Raw genomic sequence first — 24402 nt, forward strand, 5'->3', positions numbered from 1 at the left:
CCAGACAAGACCCCGAATCGGATTCAGATGAACAACTGATTGAAGAATCGGTGGACGAAAACCAAGGAAGACGATATCCTCTTAGAGAGAAAAGCCCCCTGGAGATTTCCGAATAAAGAGCTAGTACTGTTAATTGATGAGGGGGAGCCAAAAAGCCTTGAGGAAGCAAAGAGGGACACCCATAGCCGCAAGTGGTTAAGTGCCATGCAGGATGAGATGGATTCCCTACATGAGAACCACACATATGAACTGTCGAAGCTGCCGAAAGGAAAGAGAGCGCTCTGGAAGAAGTGTGTGTATAAATTGAAACCGGGAGATGCCGGAAATCCACTAAGGTACAAAGCCCGCATTGTGGTGAAGGGTTTTCAGCAGAAGAAAGGAGTGGATTTCAATGAGATCTTTGCCTCAGTAGTGAAAATGACTTCCATCCGGACTGTGTTGAGCATAGTGGTAAGCATGGACCTCAAGGTAGAGCAACTAGACATCAAGGCGCCAATCCTCCATGGTGACCTTGAGGAGGAGATCTACATGCATCAGTTAGAGGGATTTGTCAAGAAAGGAAAGGAGAACCTGGTGTGTTGGTTGAAGAAGAGCTTATACGGATTGAAGCAAGCTGCCTGGCAATGGTACCAAAAGTTCGACTCCTTCATGACTGGCCAAGGATACCATAAAATGTAGGCTGACCATTGCGTGTTCGTGAAGAAGTTCGACGGATACAACTTCTTAATACTCCTGTTGTATGTGGATGACATGCTAATCATCAGACCGGACCGAATCAAAATCGGGATGCTGAAGAAGGCCTTGAACCGGACTTTCATGAAAGATTTGGGTTCGGCAAGACAGATATTGGGGATGCACATAGTCGGGATCGGAAGAAGAAGCTATTGTGGCTGTCACAGAAAAAGTACATTGTCGCGATATTCCTCGAGTACGTGTAGGATCCGAGGCGGGACCACGGGGGTCTTGGACTAGGGAGTAGAGGAGAAGGAATAAGACACAAAATGGAAGCTTAGCTCAAGAGGAGAAGAGGAAGAATAACACATAAACATAGAATAGAATACATGGAGGCAAGATACACCCACAATACAAGAAAATCAACATGCTATATTAAGAGTTCACAAAAGATTACAACCAAGGCCGCATAGGCCGCACCAAAAACGACTACAAGAAAACCCTCACCGGATGAGCAAGTAAAGAAGTATAGTAAAACCCTAAAGGAGACCCAAGAAGAAACCCTAACCGAAACCCTAAAACCGAATAGGAAACCCTCCACCCAAGTGGTATGCCTCTCCCCCCTCCAAATAGACAACCCTTTCACAAGTGACCCCTCACTCCCTTTTATACTAGTAAGGGGTGAAGAAACCCTAGAAGAAACCCTAAAACTGAATAGGAAACCCTCCACCCAAGTGGTATGCCTCTCCCCCCTCCAAATAGGAAACCCCTTCACAAGTGACCCCTCACTCCCTTTTATACTAGTAAGGGGTGAAGAAACCCTAGAAGAAACCCTAAAACTGAATAGGAAACCCTCCACCCAAGTGGTATGCCTCTCCCCCCTCCAAATAGGAAACCCCTTCACAAGTGACCCCTCACTCCCTTTTATACTAGTAAGGGGTGAGGCACATTACAAAGGTAGTCAAATCCCCTTCCATTAAATGGGGAATATTTGGCCTTGATCTTAAATCGATGAGCCTTTAACTCTCTCTCTTCTATCACATTTACACTCAATGCCCACTACTTATTCTACTCTACAAAGTGCACATCACATTTACACTTAACAACTTTCGTGGAGCACCTTAACACTTTAGATTCTACCCTTCCCTTTTACACTTGTTCACTTATTCTTATTACACAAATTTATAAATGCATGTGCAATGTTGCACATCCCCATTTTATTTGTCTCTCCCGGTTTTCTCACCGTAGCCGAAAATCTTCACGACAAAGTGATGACGGTGCTCCATAGGTTCAACATGACGGATGCAAAGCTGGTCAGGTCGACACTTTCGACAAACTGCAAGTTGTTTAGAAAACGAAGTCCGAAGACAATGGTGGAGAAAGCAGAGATAACAAAGGTACCATATGCCTCTGTTGTCGGAAGCCTAATGTATGTTATGGTATGTACCCGATCGAACATCGAAATCCATGGCATTGTTGACAACGGATGCGGAGTACATGGTAGTTGCAGAAGCCAGCAAGGAAGTGATCTGGATGAAGGACTTCATCAGAGAGCTAGGGATCCAAGAGGAGGAATTTTGGCTCTACTGTGATAGTTAGATTGCCATCCACCTCGCGAAAAACACAACCTACCATTCCAGAACCAAGCACATCTAGAGAAGATATCATTCGCTCTAGGAGAGGTTAGAATATAAAGACTTTGCTCTGATGAAGATCCATACTGAGGAGAACGGGCCAGATATGTTGACCAAGGTGTTGTCAACCGACAAGCTGGACAAGTGTTAGAGACGGATCAGATTGACAAGACATCCCATGTCGGAGTGAGGGGGGAGTTTGTTGGGAAACTGGTCCCTCCAAATGAGAACCGGATGAGCCGAATCAGATGAAGACAGAGGAAGAAACAAGACTAGATGGATCCGGAAGGGTATCCGGCTGAATCCGGTGTGAACTAGAAAACAGGGACATCTTGGTAAATATGTTTCCAATGCGCCTATTGAGGCTATACTTGTAAATAGCCCAAAAGTTATATGCATATAAATATAACTAGGGCAATAATAGTTTTGTGTGAGTTGTCATTCTTATTGTTGTACAGAGAGAGAGAGAGAGAGAGAGAGAGAGAGAGAGAGAGAGAGAGAGAGAGAGAGAGAGAGAGAGAGAGAGAGAGAGAGAAGCTTTTCTATTGGAACCGCAGGTTGGTGAAGATAGAGCTCGCGATCGTTGCCTCTAAGTGTCATATTGTAGTACCTCTTCTCTATAGTGAACCTATTCAGAGCCAGTGAACTCCCATGGTTTTGCCTCTCGAGGTTTTCCACGTTAATATCCTATGTCAACTCATACATATTTAAAACAAAAGTATGTATGTTCCCGCATATTAATTTATTCTCAACAAGTATACCCAATCATGAATGATCATTTTGGTTTCCTTTATTCAATTCGAAGTTATCACTTTGTATTCGAAAGAAACCAAATCATGAAAGATTATTTCATATGAGAAGTTATATATTTAATCTCAATTTTAGCCAATCTTGAAGGATATGTCTGCATTAATTGTGAAGTCGTTAGAGAGCTTGGGAAATACTAACGAAGACCAGTTGATTGTGGCCAATGGAGGTTTCGAACCTGCGACCTTCGCGTTATTAGCACGACGCTCTAACCAACTGAGCTAATTGGCCATGTCTATTTTGTACATTGCCAAGCCTACACATTGAATGTTTCCTTTTCACATTTTGAAAGTATACTAAAACGTTATATACTCGTGCGACATGAATGAATAAATAAATCTTTTCCAAACTTGTTGTAGAGGTTTCCTATTCGTGTTGCCTATTCCTAATTATCATTTTATCCTTAATGTGTAGATGGAGTCTCTAATGATTGTTTTGTATTCGAAGTTATCATTTTATCCTACAGAAGCATACCCAATCAAGAATGATCGATTTGAACTAAAAGTTATGATTTTATCCTCAGGATATATACCCAATCGTGAATGTTCACGACTTAATATGGGTAAGTAGCTTACCTTTTGTTTTTAATTTTTCTATTTGAAGTAAACCCAATCACGAAGGATGATTTTGATCTATAAGTGATCAATCTATTCTGAAGAAATATGCCCAATTATGAATGATTATTTTCCTTTTCGAAGTTATTAATTTATTCTCAACAAGTATACCCAATCTTGAATGGTAATTTTTTGTTTCCTTTATTCAATTCGAAGTTATAACTTTGTATTCGAAGGAAACCAAATCATGAAAGATCATTTCATACAAGAAGTTATATATTTAATCTCAATTTTAGCCAATCTTGAAGGATATTTCTGCATTATAAGTTACAATTTTATCCTAAACGTGTATCACCAATCGACAATAATCTCGCCTTAATATGCGGCAACATACATACTTTTGTTTTAAATTTTTCTAGTTGTTGTCAACAAACTTTATGGATATTCGAATGGTGAAGTCGTTAGAGAGCTTGGGAAATACTAACGAAGACCAGTTGATTGTGGCCAATGGAGGTTTCGAACCTTCGACCTTCGCGTTATTAGCACGATGCTCTAACCAACTGAGCTAATTGACCATGTCTATTTTATGTATTGCCAAGCCTACATATTGAATGTTTCCTTTAAAGAATCAATGATGATTCTTATGTAGCGGAATAGATGTGTGTTATGTGCGTATATGTGTGAGAGAAGAAGAGTGGAGAGAAAAGAGAACTCAAGATAGATAAATGATAGGAAAATAGAATGCTCAAGAAGAAGGTGTATATTTCACAAGTAGAATGAGATTTACCAAATGTAGCATAACAAGGAGTCACAACCGACTTAGTATGAAGTATGATGAGGGTGCTTTATATAGAGTCACTCTCTCTCTTCATTAACTTTACAACAACCACTCTCTCTCTTGGGGAATGTGAAGACTCATAGTCATGGGGAATATGTAACTCATTAGTTATGTGTCATAGAATATGATTCTATGACACATAGTTAATGTATAGAGAGTAGTGGTGTGACTCTTGACTTTTGAGTAATCATGGATTCTCAAAAGGTGTGTTCACACCTTGTGCTATGTTGAGCTTGATTCTCAACACGCCCCCTCAAGCTCAAATCGGGTTGGTTCCTTTCGATTTATGTCCACTTCGGTTGGTATCCGGTTCGGATGATCTCTGGTGTCCGCTCAAGCTTGGAAAGTCAGGAGCGTCAATCCAAGATCTGACATGAAGTGCCGAAGCTTGTCGGCTCTTAGGGCCTTCGTGAAGATGTCAGCCATTTGAAGATTTGTATTGATGTGTTGAAGGTCGACATCTCCGGCTTGAACACGCTCCCGAATGAAGTGATAGTGCAGTTCGATATGCTTCATGCGTGCATGGAACACCGGTTTCCGAGCTAGATAAATACTGCTCATGTTGTCGCAGTAAAGGGGAGTCGGATCCTTGATGGGAACGCCCAAATCCTCCAAAATCCTCTTGAGCCATACGGCTTCACACGCAGCTACGGTTCCACCCCTGTATCCCGCCTCCATACTCGAAAGAGCGACGGTAGGCTGCTTCTTGCTACTCCATGAAATCGTTCCGCTGCCGAGGGAGAAGACAAATCCGGAGGTCGATCGTCGATCGGCTTTGTAGCCAGCCCAATCCGCATCTGTGTATCCTTTGAGTCGTATTGGTGTGGCCGATGCATAGAGAACGCCGTAATCCATTGTGCTGCTCACGTATCGTAATACTCGCTTAGCGTAATCGAAGTGAGTGTTGCGTGGTTTTTGCATGAATTGGTTGAGGAGTCCGACTGGATAGCTAAGGTCGGGTCAAGTGATCGTGAGGTAGATGAGGCTCCCGATCAGTTGACGATATTGAGTCGGATCGCACTCGTTCGTGCCGGAGTCGGCATCTAGTTTGAGGTTTCTATCGAGAGGCGTAGCAATCGATTTGCACTCAGTCATCCCGAACTTGTATAACAAGTTGAGAATGTAGCGCCGTTGAGAGATCATAATGCCGACCGAAATCCGAATTACTTCGATGCCAAGGAAGTAATGGAGCTCCTTCATGTCCGTCATCTCGAATTTTCCAGAGAGGAGGGACTTGACCTTGTTGATGTTGACTAGACTTTCACCTCCAATGATCAGATCATCTACGTATAGGATGATGACAATTAAGCTTCTAGAGTCGTGTCATACGTAGAGGGAGTTGTCGGATTTTGACATTCGAAAGCCGATTTGATGAAGATAGTGCGTAATCTTCAAATGCTAAGCATGCGGTGCTTGCTTAAGGCTGTAGAGTGGCTTCTTGAGTTGGCATACGGCTTTTGGATGAATGCACGATTCAAAGCCCAATGGTTGTACCATGTACACCTCCTCGTCTAATTCGCCTTGGAGAAAGGCGTTCTTGATGTCCATTTGGTGGAGGTGCCCCCCTTTTGCCGCTGCAAGTGCGATCACGGTCCGCACCGTCGTCATCTTTGCCACCGGGGCAAAGGTCTCTTCATAATCGACGCCATGCGTCTGAGCGTATCCTTTTGCTATGAGTCTAGCTTTGTAGCGGTTTACGGAACCATCAGCGTTATACTTCACCTTGTAGATCCATCTGCAAACCGATTGCCTTCTTGCACAGTGAGTGGGGAACGAGATCCCATGTCTCGTTCTTGTGTAATGCACGCATCTCCTCGTTCATTGCTTCGATCCATCGCGGGTCCTTCACGGCTTTGGAAAAGTTTTCCGGCTCCCGTACTGTTGCTACCTTCATCACAAAGGCGTAATGGTACGCCATATAATCGTTGTAGCCAAATCGGCTTACGGGGTTCTTTTCACGGGTGGATCGGCGAAGCTTCTCGTTTGCGGATACTATGACGTTCTCTGCTCCATTTGTCCGGATCTCAAGGGCTTCGAACTCACTATCGAGGGAGTGAGTTGATTCGTTGCCGTCGAAGTGATCGTCTTCATACTCCGGCATTTTCGCCTTCCCTTTGTCCATGTTCGGACTCGGCTGAGATGTGCTTAGATTGCTCGAGGGCTCTTGTGGGCCACTAAGGCTTGTCGTAATTGGGCTTTCTTCAAACATGCGCATGAGTCGATCATCGACTTCTATCTCTATTTCGACAGAATCCGGGTCGAGCGGAATCGAAGTCGAAGTTGACTCTGGTGCGTACCAAGATGCGGACTCGTCGAAAACGACGTCTTGACTTACGCGAGATTTTCGAGTTGAGGGGTTGTAGCACTTGTACCCCTTTTGCTCCAGTGAATATCCTACGAGGATACATTTCTCCGACTTCGGGTCGAGCTTTTGACGCTTCTCGTCGGGGATGTGCACGTATGCAATGGAGCCAAATACCAGAATATGCGATAGGTTTGGCTTCTTTCCGAAGAACTTCTCGTGCGAAGTAAGTTTGTGCACACCCGATGTCGTACACTGATTCATGTGATAGACGGCCGTGTTAGCTGCTTCCGCCCAATACGATTTTGGCATGTGCTTTTCGTTAAGCATAGCCCGTGCCACTTCGAGGATGTGCCGATTTTTACGTTCAGCTAGTCCGTTTTGTTGCGGCGTATGTCGACACGGAAACTCTCGCTGTATTCCTTCTTTCCGTAGAAACACCGAAAATTCGTCGGAGAAGTACTCCTTGCCTCCATCCGACCGAAGACATCGTACATGTTGGCCCGTGGTTTTCTCGACTTCATTCTTGAATTTTTGGAAGTGTTCGAACACTTCGCTCTTTTGCCACATCGGGTAGATCTAGGTGTGTCTAGAGAAGTCGTCGATGAAGGTCACGTAGTATTGGCTTCCGCCGAATGTCGCCGTTTGAGCTGGACCCCATACGCCTTTGCTCACATTCCGCTCCTTCGGAAATGGGTGCTGATGTTGCTTGCTGAATTGGCAAGCGGCACACACACCTTCAATCTCTTTCTCCGTGAGTGTCGGGAGCCCGATGATGACTCCTTTCGATTGCATTGCCTTGAGCTTTTGGAGATTTATATGGCCAATATGCTTGTGCCATAACTCTATGTCGGAATCAGCTTTCACGCCCTTCACGAACATGGCCAATTTCATCTCGTGTGAGTCGAGAATGAACATTCGGCCCTCTCTTCGTCTGCGAGCGATGAGTCAGCCCTCTTTTTCGATGAAGCAACCGCCTTGATTAAATCGTACTTGCATTCCTTGCTCTACAATTTGGCCGACAGAGACCAAATTCTTCGTGATAGTTGGTACATGCAAGACATTTTTAATATAAGTTTGCTTACCTTCTTCTCCGAATGGAACATTGCCGATGTGCCGAATCGGGTGCGTAGTGTCGTTTCTGGTTTCGACATAGCCAGGTCAGTCCGGCTCTCAAAGTTCTCGGAACCATTCTTGATGCGACATCATATGGTTCGAGGCATCGGAATCGACGAACCATACGTCTTACGAACCGGAGGCACTAGTGGAAGTAGAGGCCGACAAAGAATTTGCTCTATGCCTCATCAAGAACATTCTGCCGCGATCATCATAATCGGAGTTGATGGCGTAGTTGGTGAGTTGTTGGCTAGTGGAAGCCGACTCGCGTATCTTCTTACGACATTCTTTTTCGTGGTGACCGATTTTTCCGCAATATTCGCATTCGACCAAGCTTTGTCAGTTCGGACCGGAATGGAAGCTCCCCCTTCTTCTGAAGGTTCCTCGATGGCTTCCGTCTTGATGCCGAAATTGCGAGTTGTTTTCGTAAATCGGGCCTTGTCCGCCTCGTTCGCCACGTCCTTGGCCAAATCGGCCTCTTCTTGCATAGTCACGTCCTGTTCCTCCGTCCAAATGCGTGTAGAGCATTTGGCCTTCCAAGGCATTGTTCCTTGTTCGAACATGATTCTCTTCAACCAACAACATGGATTGAAGATCGAAGAAGGAGGGCGGATTCTCCCGTGCTAGTACGACGGTCCGCATCGCGCCGAATCATGGTGCAAAGCCGCCGAGGCATATTTGCACCATCTCATCATCGTCCACATTGACACTTATCGAGCCGAGTGAGTCGCAAAGCTCCTTGATCTTCAAGGTGTAGTTTGTAATGGACATATCCCGTTGTTGAATGTTATTCAACTCTTGGCGGAGTTGAAGCTTTCTCGCAGTCATGTTGGCGGCGAAAATCTTTCGTAGATTCTCCCACGCTTGCTTTGGTGTCTCGGCTTCTCGAATGTCGTCGAGCATGTGGTCATGAACACATGTCGCCAAGCAATACATCACTTGGCTTGCCACTTGCTCCCACATTGCATAGTCGGCGTCTTCCGGCTTGGGTCGGTTTTCTTGTGCTCCCTTGATGTAACCCCAATAGCCTTGGCTGACAAGGTATTGGTGCATCTTGTACTCCCAACATGCGAAGTTGTTTCGATCCAACTTCTCGCTAGGGAGAGCGCTCCCCATTTGAGCATTCATTGTCGATTAAGCTTCCTTTCTTCTTTTCCTTCTCTCTCGAACACGAGCTATGTAGTGGCACTACGATAGCGATGAGCCGGTTCTTCTTGAACGTCGACGTAGATCACAACACACGATCACGATGAGGCGAGTGGGCTAGATCGAGCTACCAAATCGCTCTGATACCATGTAAAGAATCAATGGTGATTCTTGTGTAGTAGAATAAATGTGTGTTATGTGCGTATATGTGTGAGAGAAGAAGAGTGGAGAGAAAAGAGAACTCAAGATAGATAAATGATAGGAAAATAGAATGCTCAAGAAGGTGTATATTTCACAAGTAGAATGAGATTTACAAAATGTAGCATAACAAGGAGTCACAACCGACTTAGTATGAAGTATAAGGAGGGTGCTTTATATAGAGTCACCCTCTCTCTTCATTAACTTTACAACAACCACTCTCTCTCTTGGGGAAGGTGAAGACTCATAGTCATGGGGAATATGTAACTCATTAGTTATGTGTCATAGAATATGATTCTATGACACATAGTTAATGCGTAGAGAGTAGTGGTGTGACTCTTGACTTTTGAGTAATCATGGATTCTCAAAAGGTGTGTTCACACCTTGTGCTATGTTGAGCTTGATTCTCAACACTTATAATCCAGACATATCTTTCAAGATTGGCTAAAATTGAGATTAAATATAGCACAATGTGTGAACACATAGCAACGTGTATAACCAATCGACAATAATCTTGCCTGAATATGCGGCAACATACATACTTTTGTTTTAAATTTTTCTAGTCGTAACACGTTCGCATTCACAAGTGGAAGGATTGCGCATTCCACTTGTAGAATCTTCTTGAAACCCTCCTAATACACCCTCTCTACAAATATTGGCTGCACTAGTATCACATGTTCCACAATTTGATTAGAATTTGCAAATATAAAAATACATGATAGGTCTACGAGTGGAGATCATTAGAAATCATGCAAGTTTGGACGTGTTGATAAGTTAATGTAGGCATAATAAAGTTAAACAATGACTCAATATGTCACTAATGCGCGACAAGGGAAACACTAAGTTAAAGACTTATATTAATTTGGTAAGTTTACAAAAATATGAGGTATACTTGTATCCATACTAATAAAATGAGTTATAATTTATACTTTGACCCATACGTGCATGTATATAATTGTGGACAATGTAGGATAGTGCACTTTAGGATAATGTGATTGGAATAACTAACTTATCAAAGTATTGAATACTTGTATTTAAAGTTGATCTAATCTATTCCTTAGTTTGTTCGTATGGGATCAAACCATATGTATATAATTGTGGACAATGTAAGACAGTGAACTTTAGGATAATGTGGTGTAAATAACAAACCTATTAAGGCTTTCATGCCTGTATTTAAAATTGATCTACTCTATTGCTTAGGTGATTCACACAGGATCAAACTCCGAACGATAACGCAAGTGGAACTACAAGCATATAAAAACATGCGGATAACGCTAGTGGAACCATTATCAACACACTACACAATCTAAGCAACAATGGAATAGAAACATAATAGTTTTAACAATAGAAGACAAAGATCCATAATAACAACATGGACAGTCATGGCAACAATTGTACGAACATGTTATGTTAAGGTTAGCTTGGACCAAAATCAGCCTCAATTTAAACTAATTCATGTTTCTCCATAAATTTGGTAGTCAGCTATGCACGCGGTGAAACCAATGCCATAATTCTACTAACCAAATATATAAAAATAAAATTGAAACATATAGAAGATTATAAAGAATAGAATCCACCAAGTAAAACCCAAAATTTGTATTAATAATGTAAAATCCAAACAAATCGTCAGTGTCATTTTCTTCATAGAGTCTATTACATAGCAATCAATTCATCAATGCCATTTTCTTCATCATCTTGTGTAGAAATCTCTTCGGCTATATGTGCATTGGCTTCCCCTGTTAGCCGAGCCAACGAAATATCTTCTATAAGCTCATCATCAAGCTCTATTAGCTCCCCCGGTTCCCCGGCTAACGGAGGAATAGGCTCTTGCGAAGCAGGTTGAAACCTTTCTGTATCAACGAGGTTCTTTGCACCAACCTCCTCATCCTGGTCTGGGCACTGCCACAAAGCCTTAATCCTCATATTTATAAATATAACCTGCTCCTCGTCCTTCTCCAATGCAACTGTGTTTCTAAAGAGCTTCAATGCAAATGTAGACGTTGTTCCTGTGAAGAAAGTAATAAGAAGAATTAGTTGTCAAACAAAAAAGATTCGGTATTGGTTATCTCAAGATCGTTACCCTAGTTCGAGGAATACCTGTGCCAAAAAAGAGATCTAATATCTAGTCTCCTTCGATAGAAAACATCTCGATCAAGCGCATCATAAGTCGCTGAGGTTTTTGGTATGGGTTGACAAGTCCCCATTCTGTCGTCGTGGTGACATGTCGCAATTTCAAGGTCACTGCTGGATATACCAACAGATTTGAACCTCCCACTTCATTAGAATGCTCCTTGATTCTTTGTTTCTTAATTTAATCGAAGTAGCCAACCGTGATGTATTCAATGGCATTAATGAACTGAAAGGTTGGCCGTCTATTTACATTGGTTTTTATCCTATAAAACATAATACATCGAGTTAAGAATAGATTGAACAACCTTAAGAAATGCAATATAATGAATGAGACCTATAAATAATCCTTACCATGCAAGGTTCTCGATGCCATGGAAACGAGATCTCAAAGCTTGAACTACCGAGTACCCTTGGTCCATACTATGAAAGACAACTATTCGCCACAAGGATGCAGTCGTTAGCTCAACAAAATCCTTGACCATCCTCTCCAACTATTTAAACCTAAACGGTTCATCATCGTATGATGACCCAACCATTCGAAATCCATAAGGAATATCCGCAATCATTAGCGTATATTCCTTCTTTGGCACTTTTTGGATCAAGTCAATGACATCGCCGCAAACCACATTGTAGTAAAGATCTCTCATATAATATCTTTTTTGTGGCTAAATTTTTTAAAGAAGCCATCTTCCTCTATTTCATACGCCTTGACTAAGCGACGATCCTTTTCTTTTCTGGCTCGCTTGAGATGTGCAAGGAAGGATGTAGGGAAATCGTGTATATCCTTAACTTCTCCTTGTTTCTTGGCTCGATACGGTTTCTAATAGAAGCAATAGGACATCAGGTATTATTATACAAGCTCTACATATGATGAAAGGGTAATGAAAAACCATCAATACTAACCCAATCCTTGAATGCAATAAAATACTCTGATAACGCCTTATATGAAGACGTTAGAGGATAATCCTCGGTCACTTGTTCCCAAGTTATACATCCAAGTTGTTTCATCATAACTTCTTGGATCTTCATGTACACCTTATGACTGTAATATTAGAAATCAAGATTAGAACTTTGAATTACACCATATAGACTTGAATATTAGTATTTGAAAGACTTACTTATTGAACTCAGTGACCATTTCTTCAAGGCTTAAATCTTTCGCCACAACCCTTGACAAAACAGACACAAGAAGTTGGTCGTCCTTAATACCCTGCATCGCTCTCCACAGAGATAGCTTCATGTCGTTTGCCTCTTCTTCAATTGTCAAGTCAATTTTCTTGGCGGCTTGTGACTTGAACTCTAGTTGAGGGTCAACCTTACATTTCTTTTGTGGTTGACACTTTACCTCCTTATTCTCCCACATTGAGAAGATTTGATCTTGTAGGTCCCATACTTCTCCATCTCTAAACGCCAATTGAAACCAAGACTCATATTCTCGAAGACCATCGGACTTAACATTATCATCTACAACAATGCCGACTTCATGCAGACATTGACGTCGTACACCTGGATGTAGCTTCACACCAAACTTTTGTTTCACGTCCAGATACTCGTGGTGGAAGAACCTTATATGCTCAATCGACGACATTTTCTGCCTATAGTCATTATCATTATTGTGGTCCCATGCCAACAGCTTTGCCTCTTCAGTTGTGAGCCCCACGTAAATTTTGCACTCGGCATACTTGAAGAAGAAAGTCGTTGGATGTTCTCTCACAAGTTGCCGATGTGCCTCCACTGAATGCGATCCACCAATGACAAAGTAATTATATTGATCATGCTTTCTTATATCAAAATCTTCAATGGTTTCACATTCTTCAGGATCCACCATGACAATAAAAGGCACAAAAGTGGTATGAGGATTAATTTTCATTTTTTTCTTGAGATTTTGAACATACAAGTGGCTCTCTAATCTCAAGTGGTCTTCGTCCTGTTTTTTCGTCAATAGGGGGCCGATGGATGTGTGTTATAGGAAAATTAAACACTTGCCCTTTCCTGACCAGTTTATGTTGCATTAACTCTCTCCTTATCTTATTCTGCTCGGATGACAATACACCTGATGCCAGCTTAGCTCCTGGCGTCCCCTTAGTGTCCTCGTCTTCGTTTTCACTTGATGAATCGGAGTCCGACATTTTGGTGGTCTTGATTGTACTTTAGATGCCCTTTTTGTGGCGTTCACGAGGGAGGGCAATGCCTCCCTTAGAGTTACATGGCCTTGTATATAAGGCCTCAAGGTAACAATAAGGTTTTGTGAGCTTTCAAGATATTTTTTAAATGCTTATGGGCCACAAGATTCCTTTACTAGAAGATCTTCTGAAAGGAACACTTTACGTGCCCCGTTAGAGCACTCTATCATTACTTACAAGTATGTTGGCCGAATCTGCATCTTCGTAGTCAAATCGTAGAATACGGCCATACATAAATGGGGTTTCATTTTCAAGCTGCCCCTCGTCCTTCTTCTTTGTTGTATACAATACGACTTTTTTGTTGGAGTCGATATTGCATACACCATTCCTTGTCCGTTAGATCACGGCCAGGAAGGTCTTCACCTCCAGTAGCTGCTACTAGTTTCTTTTGGCTAACCTCAATGTGTGGTTGAGATTTTGTCTCCTTGTTGAAGAGAAGCTTTTTTCCTCTCTTCATGGACTTAGGAGCTACTAGGGTCTGTGTTTCAATTGGAGAACCCTGCATGCAGAGCTTTATCTTCTTCATAGGTCGGTCCGAAAAGTTCTCAAACGGCCTATTTAAGAAAGGACATGCGAAAACATAAGTTAGGTGGTCACGTAGATTAAGGTTGTATATTAAAATACAAATAATTAGATGAAAAAATAAACTAGGAGGCGATTTGTGGTGAACTATAAATATAAATCATGCATTGAGTGTACATGGTAGTCCTATATTCAGAAATCTATTCTAGTAAGGGCTATTCAACTTAGAAAATATATATCGTAATAAGTATACAAGGATATATATTGTCTTGAAGGGCAAGTATGACTTATATTGATTCCATATCCATATTGTAGAGAATTTGCATATGATAGACTTGAATTTGGTATCGTAAAGGTAATTTGTGGGTTATTTTCTACTAATTTAAGCTATAGTAGGTCATAAAACCTCTATAATTAAGGCCCCTATTTTTTACAAATTAAGGCAAATCTCCATAAAAAAATTCTGATTTTGACAGAAAGTTTGATAACTTTTCTCACAATACTAAATTGTTGCCCCAAAAACACAATATTCCTCTTTCAAGTTCTTGTTTTATACAGGAACTCGATATGCCGTATCGTGTTCCTGTATATAGTTCGTGTCTGTACATGAAATCGATGCAGGGTATCGAGTTCGTGTATCAAACACATATTGTGTATCGAGTTCCTGTATAAAAAAGAGTTACATAACACTGGAACTCGATACGGCGTATCGAGTTCCTGTTTAAAACACAAATATTATACAGGAACTCGATACACCATATCGAGTTCCTGTTTAAAAAGCAAAGAAAATAGAGGAACTTGATACGGCGTATCGAGTTCATGTATATAGTTCGTGTCTGTACATGAAATCGATGTAGGGTATCGAGTTCGTGTATCAAACACATACTGTGTATCGAGTTCTTGTATAAAAAAGAGTTACATAACACTGGAACTCGATACGGCGTATCGAGTTCCTGTTTAAAACACAAATATTATACAGGAACTCGATACACCATATCGAGTTCCTGTTTAAAAAGCAAAGAAAATAGAGGAACTTGATACGACGTATCGAGTTCATGTTTAAAACCTAAACTTTAAACAGGAACTCGATACGCCGTATCGAGTTCCTGTTTAAAAAGCAAAGAAAATAGAGGATCTCGATACCGCGTATCGAGTTCCTGTTTAAAACCTAAACTTTAAACAGGAACTCGATACGCCGTATCAAGTTCTTGTATAAAGTTTGTATTTTATACAGGAACTCGATACGGTGTATCGAGTTCTTGAGTGCTAAAACATATTTACAAAAATGTCCATAGTGTCAGAGGCCTACCTGGAGTCCTGGCGCTCGATTTTCTTTGAAGACATGGTTGATCTTGTTGAAGTGTAGGCGGAGATCACGCTTTCGTGCTTCGTGCTCTGTGTGCTCTGTTTGCTCTATGTTCTCTTGTGCTTTGTGTGATTGAAATATGACGAGGTCTTCCTATTTATAGGGATTGACTAGAGTGGTTAATGTAACCATAGTCACCTTAACCAGGGTTGGCAAGCTTGAGGTTAGTTAGTTAGTAACCAGAGTCACTTTAACCAGAGTTACTTATGATTGCATCAATGATTACAAAGTCAAACTAACATATTGAGGATTATTTTATAGTCAAAATAACATACAGTGAAATGCTCAAGATGTGAAATGCTCTCAAGAATAGCCTCCTTTTCATTATGTCTCAAGTTACATTTTATAGACTCTCTCTTAGCGTGGAGGGTGTTCTCCCGCTCCAATTATCTCTACTAATTATGGGGCTTGGTGGGGGCCTAGTTTGGGTGTGGTGCATGAGGCTTGGTAGGGGCCTAATTTGGGTGTGGTCTATGTGTGGTGCATGGGGCTTGGTAGGGGCCTAATCTAGGTGTGGTCCATGTGACCACCACAATTCCCCCTTGTAAAAAAAAAAAAAAAAAGTTACTGTGCAGTCGAAGCGCGACGAGGCGTGGACGACGGTTCCAGACGGGAGGATGACACGGGCGTGGGCGTAGGCATGAGTGTGGGCGGGGGCGGTGGTAGTTGATGGAAGGGCTTCATGCGAGACTGGTGAGCAAAGGTAGAGTGGTTGTTGGAGGCGCGGCGGAGCAGGTATGTAGTGTCGCGTATCTGCTTTTGAACTTCGAAGGGACCGATCCATCGGTGCATGAGCGATTCGCTGAGACCGCGACGACGGATGGGGAAGTAGACGAGGACTTTGTCACCGACGTGGTATTGATGGTCGACACGGCCTATATCGTGTTGTCGTTTTTGGCGTAGTTGTGCCTGGTGCAGGTTGCTCGTGATGGCTTTGCGGAGGAGGGGCTGGAGTTGTTGTAGGTGGGACCACCAAGACACTGCGTCAGCGTGGAGTCGTGTGGTTGGTTGCGGGACTGCCACTTCTGGGGGTAAGCGCGGGTCCCTTCCGTAAAGGGCCCGAAATGGGCTAATGCGGGTAGAGGCTTGCACAGTTGTGTTGTAGGCATGCGTAACGAAGGGCAAGATTCGGTCCCAGGTTGAGTGCAGCGGATCGATGTAGGCTGAGATTTGTTGTTTTAAGGTTCGATTGAGGCGCTCCGTCAACCCATTCGTTTGCGGATGGTAGGGTGACGTGAATAACTGTTGGATTCCTAGTTGTGTTGAAACGAGGCGTAGGAGCTCACCGTTGAACTGGGTGATGGGTTCGCGTGGTTGTTGGGTAATTGACTCAAGTTGTTGTAGGGCCGTCTGGCGGGAGTCTTGATGAGCAAAATTCCGAATCATGGCTGCCCGTAACAGATCCCAGTCGTTGCGTGTCTCTTCGGGTTGTTGTACAAGCCATGTTGCCGTGATATTCTCGAGGAGTGTCTTCATCTCCATTGCCTTCCGAGGGTGTGGCCACTGGTGGTAACTGGCCACCATTTCGAAATGATCCAACCAAGAGAGGACGTCTTCCGATGGTAGGCCGGAGAACGGTTTTGGGCGAACTCGAGAGTCCGGGAGATTTTGTTGTGGCTCGGATCGTGCTGAAAGAAAGGACAACATGGCTTGGTTAGTATGGTTAACTTGTAAAATGATGTTGGACAGAGCTTGAACCAGTTGGTCGATTGGCGATGTGGGCTGGTGTCCTTGATTGTGTTGTAGGAATTCCGGATTCATCGAGTTTGCGTTGCCGTCGTTGTTATCGTGTTGCATCGTGGCGGGCGTTGTTGGGGTCGTGAGTTGGGGTGGCTTGGCCCGTCATCTCCACCAAGATGTGAAATGCTCAAGATGTGAAATGCTCTCAAGAATAGCCTCCTTTTCATTATGTCTCAAGTTACATTTTATAGACTCTCTTAGCGTGGAGGGTGTTCTCCCGCTCCAATTAGCTCTACTAATTATGGGGCTTGGTGGGGGCCTAGTTTGGGTGTGGTGCATGAGGCTTGGTAGGGGCCTAATTTGGGTGTGGTCTATGTGTGGTGCATGGGGCTTGGTAGGGGCCTAATCTAGGTGTGGTCCATGTGACCACCACAATACAATGACTTTGAAGGTCATGAAGGAAACAATGATACAGGTTCATGAATGAACCAATGATTGATTATTGAAAGCACCATTTTTATGACTCTTAATTGCTTTGTATTAAAGATGTGGGCATGAATGAACCAATGATTGAAAAGTCTTATATTTAAAATGGTGGGCATTAATGACCCAATGACTGAAAAGTTTTATATTAAATATGGGTGCCATTAATTAACTAATGATTTTAACTTTAATCCAACATATATATGGCTTGGTAATGATTGTAATTATATTATACTTGATTTAACTTCATATAGACTAGTTTAAGTAATTATTAATATGTTAAATACAATTACTATATTAAAAATAATATTTTTTATGTATTATATTAATATAATATTAAATAATATAGACATTATATTGAGGGAGCTTCTGTTAAGAGAGGAGTATATGTTTAGAGAGGAGCTTATTAGTTTTTTTCCTTAGCCTAAGCACATAACTTAAAGAGCTCTGTCTAGACCTTAAGCCATGAGTGAAGATTCACCGTTCTCGATTGAAGAATATTGTTTGTCATCAGACTCTTCGTTTTCTACCGAAGAGTATTGTTTGTCGATAGACTCACCATTCTCTATTGAAGAATATTGTCTGTCGACATACTCACCATATTCTATCAAAGAGTATTGTCTGAGCTCATCTTCACCTACAACGAATGTGAATAATGACACATGTGAAGAGTTCTGTATTGAAGAATACGGTATTAATAAAGATACGGAGAATGAAGGTAGTGCCAATGAAACCTCGAATATCAGGGGCGATGGTCACAACAAAGAATTGGATAGTAACAAGGTTACACCAACTTCTATGCAGGAAGACAAATCTGGAAGCCCTATGCATATTAGAAGAATCCCACGAAGAATTCGTCTGGCTAGATTTAACTTGGTGACATCAGATAAATAGATTGGGTTTGATGTGAAAAAAATATGTTGTGCCCGTGGTTGTATGTCTATCATTGGAAAATCAAAGTTGGGAGAATTAAGACGATACTATTTTTCGATGACTAGGGATGACCAAGACACTTACCTTGGGTCACATATGCAATTAGTATCTGACAAATGTACGGGGATCAAAGTATCATTCGAGTATTATATCTTCCATGCGCAAACATATATGTAGAGTTGCATTCAAATTTGTGTTATGTGTTAGTAACATGCGGCTACATAGAGTACAACAACGTCTACTTAGCGGGGATCAGATGCTCAATTGTAAAGAGGTTCCAAGTTTGAAAGGTGCAATTGGAAGACATGCTATTGGTTGGATGAAAAGTTACTTTCAGTTAAATTGTGAAGTAATGCCCACTACAGGTAGGATGCACCTTTCTGATAATTACACACGTCGGGAAGTTTATGATGTCTATCGATCTGATATGGTGGGCTCACATAATAAGTCAGTCACATATAGCCAATTCACAAGATTATGGAGAGCTTGGTTTTCAAATGTTATCATTCCACGTAAAGTACGCATGGGGTATTGCTCCATTTGTGCAAATCTTAAAAGCTTGGCTAAAGGTGCAAAGACATCAATGGAAAAGGATATGAGTAAGAAGTTACTACAAGAGCATCGTGAGGCACAATCGTTAGAACGAAAGAAGGCAATGCATCATAGAGAGAAGTGTTTGAAGAGGCCCGAACAATACATGTGCTTAATGATAGATGGCATGAATCAGAAGAAGACGTGCTTGCCGCATATGCAGAGGCTCCCCAAAGACGTCACTGATGAGTGCCTTGTTCAAATGCACTTGGTGGGATGCTTGGCTTATAATAGGTCTATTGGACCTCACGTCTTCATTACATACCCCAATGTTCACAATGACCCTAACCTAACAGTTACAGTGATTCACCGAGTTTTGATGTCTTGGGGCCAACCTTTCCCCCCTGTTCTATACATTCAATTGGACAATACTGCTAGAGAGAACAAAAATTCAACTGTGTTTGGCTATCTAAGTATGTTGGGCAACCAAGGATTGTTTAGGAAAGTGAAAGTCAATTTTCTTTTGGTTGGCCACACACATGATCATATAGATCAGAGGTTTAGCACATTCTCCAAACAGTTGTCTCGGCATGATGCTTTCACATTACCAAAACTATTTGATGTCATTTGTGATGCATATACACCACGCCCAAAAGTGTTACACTTGAAGGAGGTATATGACTTTAAGAGATATATATCAGATGGGGGTGTTGGGAATGTTAAAGTGCTTGCCCAGTTAAACAATATAAGCTTCAATCACATTTTTATGATAAAAAAAAATGAAATAAGTGGTTCTACACTTTTGTATGCTAAACAATATTCATCTTCTACAACATGGGAACCTGAAGGTGGTTGCCAGTTATTACTTTGTATGCCGAGTACAATTGTCCATGGAGCTAAGCATATGCCAATTGAGAAGAAAGGACAGTTGCAGAGTGACTTGGTATCGAAACAAAAACGGTTATGGCTCCAAGCCTTAGAAGAAAAAAGAAAGCATATTGAGGCTGCCAAGAAATATGCCGCAGAACAAGACACGTCATGGTGGGACGTATTTTATAGTGATCAGAAAGGAATTATAGACAATTGTGTATTTGGTGATAATTGGAATTTGGAAACGCCATTCACATGGTCGCTGCAACATGATCATGTAAATAGAACTCCAGAGCAACCAACAAATGCGATTAATGACAGTTTGGTCCATCCACAACAAAGAGACATTTATGTGGGACCAAGGATGACCAAAGCAGCCGAAGCTAGATGGCAAGGAAATTTGCAAGACCTCACGACAGGGATGTTGATTGCAACACCGGCTAATGAGAACTCACATGGCCACCAATTTTGGGTTGGTAAAATTCTAGAAGTGCTAATGCATGAAATAGAAAACACGATCAAATCTATAAACGTTCATTGATACAACACTAGAAGTGCAAATGCTTTTACAGGTAAGTATACATTGGAGATGATTGAATGCCCAACAAGAAAGGGAGGTAGGAAGAGGAAGCGAAACATTCGTAACACCTCGACCCTTGATATCTCTGATGTGGATATCATCGTGTACGACTTCACACTTACAAAAGCCGGACGATTAAGGAAGTCAACAATAGATATAATAAAAGAAAAATTACCAGGTCTACAAGGTGGCTCGAGTCAAAGGCAAACGAGATCTGCTACATATAATCTAGAGTCAAACCATTTGGTTTATGACGAAGATAATGCATTGATTGGTACATCCGAGGATGATGAGGAGGAATCTTCATTGTATATTAGTTATAGTAATGATTCTCCGTAAAGGAGTGATCATGAATGTATATTTGCCTATTAAGTGTAACTACATTCCGCTTCTAACAAATCGAGTAATATTAAAGCATGTGTTTTGAATTCTTATGATTTCTAAAAAATCGTCTTATAAAATAACATTGGTTGTAAAGTTTGTGATATAAATTGAGAATGTAACTTTTTCAAATTCGTCTTTATTTAGTTGCTTCAAAATCACGAAAATAGTGGATTTTTCACCTTTTTCATAATATGTTTGAACATGTATGATACTGGTAACAATGTGTTTTGTAAAATCATTGAAAAAGCCCTAAAATCAACCAAAATTTCCCTTATCCTTCTACATGTGAACGCGAACATGTTTCGTCATCAACAAATGGTGAAGTCATTAGAGAGCTTGGGAAATACTAACGAAGACCAGTTGATTGTGGCCAATGGAGGTTTCCAACCTGCGACCTTCGCGTTATTAGCACGCAGCTCTAACCAACTGAGCTAATTGGCCATGTCTATTTTCTATATTTCCAAGCCTACACATTGAATGTTTCCTTTTCACATTTTGAAAGTATACGAAAACGTTATATACTCGTGCGAAAAGAATGAATAAATAAATCTTTTCCAAACTTGTTGTAGAGGTTTCCTATTTCTGTTGCCTATTCCAAATTATCATTTTATCCTTAATGTGTAGATGGAGTCTCTAATGATCATTTTCTATTCGAAGTTATCATCTTATCCTAAAGAAACATACCAAATCAAGAATGATCGATTTGGACTAAAAGTTATGATTTTATCCTCAAGATATATACCCAATCGTGAAAGTTGACAATTTAATTTTGTTTTTAATTTTTCCCTTTTGTTTTTAATTTTTCTAATTGAAGTAAACCCAATCGTGAAGGATGATTTTGATCTATAAGTGATCAATCTATTCTCAAGAAATATGCCCAATCATGAATGATTATTTTCCTTTTCGAAGTTATTAATTTATTCTCAACAAGTATACCCAATCATGAATGGTCATTTTTGGTTTCCTTTATTCAATTCGAAGTTATCAATTTGCATTTGAAGGAAACCAAATCATGAAAGATTATTTCATACGAGAAGTCATAAATTTAATCTCAAGTTTAACAATTCTTGAAGGATATTTCTGCATTATAAGTTGCAATTTTATCCTAAACATGTATCACCAATCGACAATAATCTCGCCTTAATATGCAGCAACATGCATACTTTTGTTTTAAATTTTTCTAGTCGTCGTCAACAAACTTTATGGCTATTCGAATGGTAAAGTCATTAGAGAGCTTGGGAAATACTAACAAAGACCAGTTGATTGTGGCCAATGGAGGTTTCGAACCTACGACCTTCGCGTTATTAGCACGACGCTCTAACCAACTGAGCTAATTGGCCATGTCTATTTTGTATATTGCCAAGCTTACATATTCAATGTTTCCTTTTCACATTTTGAAAGTATAGAAAAACGTTATATACTCGTGCGACAAGAATGAATAAATAAATCTCTTCCAAACTTGTTGTAGAGGTTTCCTATTTGTGTTGCCTATTCCTAATTATCATTTTATCCTTAATGTGTAGATGGAGTCTCTAATTATAGTTTTGTATTCGACGTTATCATTTTATCCTAAAGAAGCATACCCAATCAAGAATGATCGATTTGGACTAAAAGTTATGATTTTATCCTTAGGATATATATCCAATCGTGAAAGTTCACGACTTAATATGGCTAAGTAGTTCACCTTTAGTTTTTAATTTTCCTATTTGAAGTAAACCCAATCGCGAAGGATGATTTTGATCTATAATTGATCAATCTAATCTCAAGAAATATGCCCAATCATGAATGATTATTTTCCTTTTCGAAGTTATTAATTTATTCTCAACAAGTATACCCAATCATGAATGGTCATTTTTGGTTTCCTTTATTCAATTCGAAGTTATCAATTTGCATTTGAAGGAAACCAAATCATGAAAGATTATTTCATACGAGAAGTCATAAATTTAATCTCAAGTTTAACAATTCTTGAAGGATATTTCTGCATTATAAGTTGCAATTTTATCCTAAACATGTATCACCAATCGACAATAATCTCGCCTTAATATGCAGCAACATGCATACTTTTGTTTTAAATTTTTCTAGTCGTCGTCAACAAACTTTATGGCTATTCGAATGGTAAAGTCATTAGAGAGCTTGGGAAATACTAACAAAGACCAGTTGATTGTGGCCAATGGAGGTTTCGAACCTACGACCTTCGCGTTATTAGCACGACGCTCTAACCAACTGAGCTAATTGGCCATGTCTATTTTGTATATTGCCAAGCTTACATATTCAATGTTTCCTTTTCACATTTTGAAAGTATAGAAAAACGTTATATACTCGTGCGACAAGAATGAATAAATAAATCTCTTCCAAACTTGTTGTAGAGGTTTCCTATTTGTGTTGCCTATTCCTAATTATCATTTTATCCTTAATGTGTAGATGGAGTCTCTAATTATAGTTTTGTATTCGACGTTATCATTTTATCCTAAAGAAGCATACCCAATCAAGAATGATCGATTTGGACTAAAAGTTATGATTTTATCCTTAGGATATATACCCAATCGTGAAAGTTCACGACTTAATATGGCTAAGTAGTTCACCTTTAGTTTTTAATTTTCCTATTTGAAGTAAACCCAATCACGAAGGATGATTTTGATCTATAATTGATCAATCTAATCTCAAGAAATATGCCCAATCATGAATGATTATTTTCCTTTTCGAAGTTATTAATTTATTCTCAACAAGTATACCCAATCATGAATGGTCATTTTTGGTTTCCTTTATTCAATTCGAAGTTATCAATTTGCATTTGAAGGAAACCAAATCATGAAAGATTATTTCATACGAGAAGTCATAAATTTAATCTCAAGTTTAACAATTCTTGAAGGATATTTCTGCATTATAAGTTGCAATTTTATCCTAAACATGTATCACCAATCGACAATAATCTCGCCTTAATATGCAGCAACATGCATACTTTTGTTTTAAATTTTTCTAGTCGTCGTCAACAAACTTTATGGCTATTCGAATGGTAAAGTCATTAGAGAGCTTGGGAAATACTAACAAAGACCAGTTGATTGTGGCCAATGGAGGTTTCGAACCTACGACCTTCGCGTTATTAGCACGACGCTCTAACCAACTGAGCTAATTGGCCATGTCTATTTTGTATATTGCCAAGCTTACATATTCAATGTTTCCTTTTCACATTTTGAAAGTATAGAAAAACGTTATATACTCGTGCGACATGAATGAATACATAAATCATTTCCAAACTTGTTGTAGAGGTTTCCTTTATTCAACTCGAAGTGATCACTTTGTATTCGAAGGAAACCAAATCATGAAAGATCATTTCATACAAGAAGTTATATATTTAATATCAATTTTAGCCAATCTTGAAGGATATTTCTGCGTTATAAGTTACAATTTTATCCTAAACGTGTATCACCAATCGACAATAATGCCGCCTTAATATGCGGCAATATACATACTTT

The 24402-nt window shown here is 40.4% G+C and overlaps 5 non-coding genes across 5 annotated transcripts; all 5 read right to left on the reverse strand.

Moving 5' to 3' along the window:
- Positions 1-3270: 3270 nt before the first annotated feature.
- Positions 3271-3344, reverse strand: TRNAI-AAU (transfer RNA isoleucine (anticodon AAU)). The gene has a single exon. It is a non-coding gene; the product is annotated as a tRNA-Ile (tRNA).
- Positions 3345-4168: 824 nt separating this feature from the next.
- TRNAI-AAU (transfer RNA isoleucine (anticodon AAU)) lies at positions 4169-4242 on the reverse strand. The gene has a single exon. It is a non-coding gene; the product is annotated as a tRNA-Ile (tRNA).
- A 17953-nt stretch (positions 4243-22195) lies between these two features.
- TRNAI-AAU (transfer RNA isoleucine (anticodon AAU)) lies at positions 22196-22269 on the reverse strand. Its single transcript has one exon. It is a non-coding gene; the product is annotated as a tRNA-Ile (tRNA).
- An 824-nt stretch (positions 22270-23093) lies between these two features.
- Positions 23094-23167, reverse strand: TRNAI-AAU (transfer RNA isoleucine (anticodon AAU)). Its single transcript has one exon. It is a non-coding gene; the product is annotated as a tRNA-Ile (tRNA).
- Positions 23168-23991: 824 nt separating this feature from the next.
- On the reverse strand, positions 23992-24065 carry TRNAI-AAU (transfer RNA isoleucine (anticodon AAU)). The gene has a single exon. It is a non-coding gene; the product is annotated as a tRNA-Ile (tRNA).
- Positions 24066-24402: the final 337 nt, after the last annotated feature.

This window comes from Azolla caroliniana, unplaced genomic scaffold (assembly GCF_043228905.1).
Source record: "Azolla caroliniana isolate FFs.n. ecotype wild unplaced genomic scaffold, voAzoCaro1.0.p SCAF_15, whole genome shotgun sequence".
Classification (NCBI taxonomy): domain Eukaryota; kingdom Viridiplantae; phylum Streptophyta; class Polypodiopsida; order Salviniales; family Salviniaceae; genus Azolla; species Azolla caroliniana.